Below are 6,049 nucleotides of genomic sequence, written 5' to 3' on the forward strand. Positions count from 1 at the left end.
GGGAGAAGAGCAAGGTGACTAAGAAGCTAGTTTGCTCCTTGGCTCTTGTTTGACAGGTACGGGCTCTTGTGCCCGCCCCAGCCGCGCCCTGGCCCCCCAGCCCCTCCCTCCTCCTGAGCCAGCCCAGGTCCCCTGTGTCTGCCAGCAGGCACAGCCTGTGGCCTATCAAGGAGGGGGTTGTCCTGTGGCCCCCACCTGCACCCAAGAATGGGGATGTCAGCCCCCCTAGGTGGGGCACAGGCCTGTTGGGACATGCACTCGTGTCAGGAGAGCTGGGCCACCACATGCGTGTTCATGGGGCTGGCAAGAGAGTTCTGGGGAGCAGCTCCGGGTGGTGGTCCAGGGGTCCCTGAGGCCCAGTGGGACGGGTGGTAGTTGTGACCCTTCAAGGGCCAGGCACAAGCACGGATTGCTGAGAATGGCCTGTCCACAGGGTCTGGCTGTCTCTGTGTCTTGCCGTGATCCCTCTGACACCTTCAGGGTGTCTCCTTGTGTGTGGGGGTGTGCACACCCATGTGTGCCTGTGTCTGCGGGCGTGCGGGTCTCTCCTGTCTGTGCATTCCTCTCCTGGGCTGGTGTGCCTGTGCGTCTAGGTCTTCCCTGGGTCTGTGTGTGGCTCTGGGTCCCTGTATCCAGCCTGTGCCCGTGTCCTCCTGTGTGTCACCCGTGTCTGTGCCCCTGTCTCTGCTCTGGCTCGGCCCTCCTTCCCTGCATGTGTATCTGTGTCCCCAGGGTTCTGTGTCCCCAGGGTTCTGTGTCCCGATCTCACGGCCACTCTCTATGGTCCAGAGAGCGGAAACACAAACCTGTGTGGTGGGGGCGCCGGGCCGGCCCCCCAAGTCCACCTTGGGATAGAGTGCCTGGTGAGCCCGGGGAGTTGCCCCGCCGCTCCTGCCTGGACTGAGCCTCGGGCCTTCCCTGCTTCTGCCCGGCCCCTGCCCCTACCTTGTTCCCACTGCTTCCGTTTTCATCTTCTGTATCCCACCCCCGTCTCCTGTCCCTGGCCATTTCTTCCCTCCTCCCTATCCCCTCTTGTCCTCTAAGCCCACTTTACACCTCCCTGGAGCTGAAGGCTGCAGGGACCTAGTGGTAGTAGATCTGCTGCCCAGCAAGACCTGGGACTTGGCTTCTGGCCTGAGGGTGAGACAGGTCAGCTCTTCCCCACTTGCTCTGTCTCATCCCAGGAGAGAGTAATGTCAGCCTCGGCTAGGGATGGTGGTGGTCCCCTGGCACCAGTGTGGGGCACACTAAAGCATTTGGAGACTTCCTTGTCCAGGCAGGGAATATTCATCTCAGAAAAGGGGGTGCGGAGGCAGATAACAATGACCCATCTGTGAGGGGAGGTTAGCTGTGTCATCTTCCATACTTACTACGCCGAGCCTCGGTTTCCTCGTCTGTTAACAAGGAATAGTGTTATCTACCCACAGAGTTGTTGTGAGGTTAAATAAGATGATGTTTAAAGTTCCTGGACAATCCCTGGTATATAGCAGACACTCAGCAAATGTGAGCTCCCTTTCTCCTCGCCACGCCCGGTGGTGCCGGTTGAAACACGAGGCTGTACTGGTTTGCCACCTGGGTATGGGAACTGTGTTCTGGGGCTGGAGCAAGGGCCCTGACTCAATCCACCTTTCCCTGGGTCCCACACTAGCAATCAAAACGGTGCTCCCTTAACCTAATAATTGGTGAAATTTCACAGTGAAAGGGCAGCTGTCAGGATCTACTAGTGTGCTGGCTACATGCTCCTATCTGATGTGTATGGGGCTAATTGTTATTTCTAGACTCACAGGTAATTTCGTACGGATAATCTGGGCACAGAGAACCATGGAAGTCGTAACTGAAGCTCTGCACAGGTGCTATCAGACAACATGGCTGCGAAGGCCCTGGTGAGTGCAATAAGACAAGCAAAAGTAATAAGGGACATAAGCATAAGAAGGAAAGAGGCAAAATCTTGAAGAATTACCAATGGCGTGATTGCTTACTTAGGAAATGTAAGCGAATCAACTGAAAAACTATTAGAACTAATGAGAGAAATTAGTAAGGCAGCAGAATATAAGTAAAGTACAGAAAAGTCAAAACCATTTCTATGCAACTGAAACAACTAATTGAAAAATATAAGGAGACAAAAGATTCAATTCACAGTAGCAATAACATTATAGAATCCCCGGGGAATAAACTTAATAAGAAATGCACAAAATCTACATGAGAAAAACAATAGCACTTTGCTGACAGATGTAAATTAAGACCAGAAACAATGTAGGAGTGTGTCATGTTCTTGAATTGAAAAGCTCAGTATGATATTGTAAAGATGTCAACTCTGACCTACCTAATCCATAAACTGAATGTCATTCAGATCAACAGTCTGATCCCACTGCCCCAGCTCCACGAGTCAATTCCGAAGTTTGGGGTGGGGGGAGTTCATACCTGAGAAGAGCTTAGGACTTTTTGAAAAAGAAGACTAACAGGGGGAATGCACTCTGCCAGACTGAAAGGTGTTCAAAAAGCCTTCTGCAATTAAAACAGTGGGATTTTGGTGCAAATTAACAAATAAATTAGTGGAAGATAGCAGGGTTCAGAATAGCCTTGGGTGTTTGTGAGACTTGGGTGTGTGATCATAAGGTGGTTTAAAGTGGCGGGCAAGTAAAGCATTCATTAAGTGGACTTGGGATAATGGGCTTTCCATCTGAAAAAAATGAAGCCTTACTCCACACTATCCATTAAAAAAAATCCAGATGGACTCAAGATCAATATAAAATGAAAACCATAGAAATAAATAGAAAATATAGGAAACATTTTTATAATTAGGAAGTGGAAAAGGCATTTTTAAAGTATGACATAAAATCCAGAAGCTGTGGAGGAATATGTAACTTAACCAAGTAACAATTAGATATTTCATTAGAGCGAAATACACCATAAAAAGGTTAAGAGACGAAAAAACAGCCTGGAAGGAAGTGTCACCACACATGTAACAAAGGGTTGATATCCGTAATATATAAAAAGTAATATATATATACTAAATAAGTAAGAACAACCTCACAGACTAATGGGGCAAAGGGTATGAATAAGTATTCACAGATAAAATGCAAATGGCCAATAAACAAATGAAAAGTTTTTCAACTTCATTAACAATCAAGGAATTGCAAATTAATTCAGGGCCCAAGGGTCGCAGGAAGGCTGTGATGGGCTGATAGGAAAGAGGGTGGCTTTTGCCTTTCCACAGTGAGACTCTGCTTCTGAGGGGTGACATGGACCTCTCTCTCTCCCGAGACGAGACGAGACAGGATCCACCTCTGCCCCGGGAGCGGGTGCGGACGCCGGCTCCCTCTTTCCTCTGGGAAGCTCCGTTTCCTCAGTGCATGCGGTCTGGGCGCTGAAGCAGGAGCTTCAGGAATTCCAGAGAACCTCAGAATGCAAGGGGTTGTGGGGGTCCTTCCTCTCTTTCTCTGCCCCAGGCAGAACCATCCTTTCCTTCTCTCATCACACCAGCCCCTCAGAATTCTCTCCTAGGCCCAGAAAGTCTGTCCTGGTGTCTAGCTTCAACTTCAGCTGCCGTAGTGTCGGCTCTGGTCCCCTTGGAAAGGACTTCTTGCTGGAGGTTTGGGCCCCCACACTCCACACTCCAGCACCCTGATTTCAGGGCCTGTAGCTGTAGCTGAGCTGGGCTCTGGCCTGGACGGGCTGGAGCTGGAGCTGGAGCTAGTTACACATCCTGGGTCGGGGGAGGCTCTGTCTTTCTGAAGCCTGAAGGTCAGGACTGGTTCACTGTCTGCGGCTGAGCTCTGCCCAGGGCTGGGCTGCTCTGAGCTGGTGGTGGCCCCGCCGAGGGATGAAAACCCCTGGGGCCAATGTCCGCCAGGCTGCGGTCTGAGGCAAGACTCTGGTGACTCCAGGGAGAAGGAAGAGCTTGCTCCCACCCTTGGCAGCCCCAGTGTGCTGGTTGAGGGCCCCCTCCCTGTGCCCACATTAGGGCTGGCCATCTTCTGTCCAGTTCTGCTGAATGTGAGCTGGACTTGTCTTCCCAGAGAGGGTTTCCAAGACTGGGCCTGCTACTTCCCAGGTCTTCCGTCTCACTCTACTGGTGTGGAAGACACTTAGGAGCATCTGTGGAGGATCTGGGTCCAAGCAGAGCTGCCACGAGGCCCTGAGGCTGGAGGACCCCCTGTTGAGGAAGGGTTGGAGAGGTCTGGGACTAATCAGGACAGGCTTCTGAGGGGGGACCAGGCAGCACTGGGGCTGTGGGTGATGGAGGAGTGCAGGCTGGAGCTGTGGAGGGTGTGTGGCAGGGGCGCTGGGTCCGGAGGTCTGAGCCTGTTCTGGTTGGCTGACCCTTTGGGAAATCCAGGGAGTTTCCAAGCCCTGAGCTTGGTGGGGGGGTCCAGTAGGGAGGGACATAGCTAGAGTCCTGTGGGTGGGGAGGGCAGGCTTCTCCTGTCTTGTCTTAATCCCTCCTGCTACAGAGAGGTGCGGTCATGCAGGCGGGGAGGAGCCGTTCAGTGTGTGCGTTCCCCGTTTGAGTGCGTGTTCACTGTGCGTGAGAGTGAGTGTGTGAGTTTTTACATTTCTGTTCTCAGGCTCACAGGTGCCACCAAGGGTGTGCAGTTAAGTTGTGGAGCTGTAACGTGATGCTGGGCGTGTGCGTGGCAGAATCTGTGTCTCCGTGTGTGTGTGTGTGTGTGTGTGTGTGTGTGTGTGTGTGTGTGTGTCTGTGAATGACTCTGGGTGTAGAAGAGCTGTGTGTGCCTGTGAGGAACTGCACACACGAGTGTTTGCGTGTGTAACTGTGTGTATGCAGGCGTCCGTCTCTGTGCTCGGGTCTGAGAGTTGTTCTATGTGCACCCGAGAATCCGTATCTCTGCGTGTGCATTTGTGTGCGTCTCCCACCCTTAAGAGTAACTCCTTCCTGTCACAATCTTTCCTATCAGCCTGTTCTGGTCCCTTCCGGTGACTTCCACGTGCCCTTCTCTCCCCTCTCCCTTCCCTAAGGTTGAGGGCTCTCAGAACCCTGCCCCGGTAAACCTCATGGTGCTGATAATCACGACTCATGGGGCCCGGACTGGGGTGGAGGCCGCAGGGGACACCCTCCTCAGGCTGGGTCCCTGCCAGAACCTCACCCATACCATTCTTAACCCATCCCTCACCCCTCACCCGGTACCCTGGCTGTACCACCCTCCCCCCTGCACGGTTCACCCCTCCCTCTTCAGGAAGCAGCCTCTCCTCTGAGGCTTTGGGGAGACGGGGAAGTCATGGCCTGAGCCCCCAGGGGCCCTACTCTGGGGTTGAGCACACTAACCCCTAGAGCTGCCCTTCACCTAAGCCCAAGTCAAGGCGAACCCAGAGAATGGGGTCAGGAGCCCCGCTTCCACCTTCTCCATCTCATAACAAGGGCCCCCTTTCTACCCTGCACGTTTCTCCTCAAAAAACTTGGCTTGATATCTTTTTCCCAGGCACTCTGGCTGCCACAGTGGTCTCTGGGGCTGGGGCTAGGCAAACAGGCAAACAGGCAAAAGGGTGAGGCAAACAGGGCCGTTCCCGTGACCCCAGGGGACAGGGGCAGGGGAAGACAGTAGGAGCTGGCTCAGAAATCTGGACCTATGCTGAGCCTCAGGTGACAATGACCCAGAGAGACCAAGATGCCTCCCGGTCACACGGCAGCCTGGAAAGGGGCTCTGAGGGCAGCATGTCCAACTTTCTTCCAGGAGCAAGAAGCCCCCTCTGCCTCTGATACATTCATTCATTTATACAATAGTCACTGTTCCGAGCCCTGTGCTAGCAACTGAGGACACAGCTGCACCAGGCAGACTGTCCTCAAGTTGCTTCTGGCCTCGTGGATCTCCTCCAGCAATGAGGAGCTCACTTCCGGGGCCATTCTTGAGTCCCTCACTGCACGCATTCAGCTGGTCGGAGACAACCAAAGCAGCTGGAATGTTTTGTGGAAGCTGTGGGTGAAGGGCATGGATGCACAGGCCGAGAGAGTGCAGACCCTTGTCCCCGCAGGGCCCCGTCCACCCGCCACAGCCCCGAGTTGGTGTGCAGAAGGGCCGAGTCTGCGCAC

Source organism: Phyllostomus hastatus, unplaced genomic scaffold, assembly GCF_019186645.2.
Source record: "Phyllostomus hastatus isolate PE091 unplaced genomic scaffold, TTU_PhHast_1.1 phas_contig_210, whole genome shotgun sequence".
Lineage (NCBI taxonomy): Eukaryota > Metazoa > Chordata > Mammalia > Chiroptera > Phyllostomidae > Phyllostomus > Phyllostomus hastatus.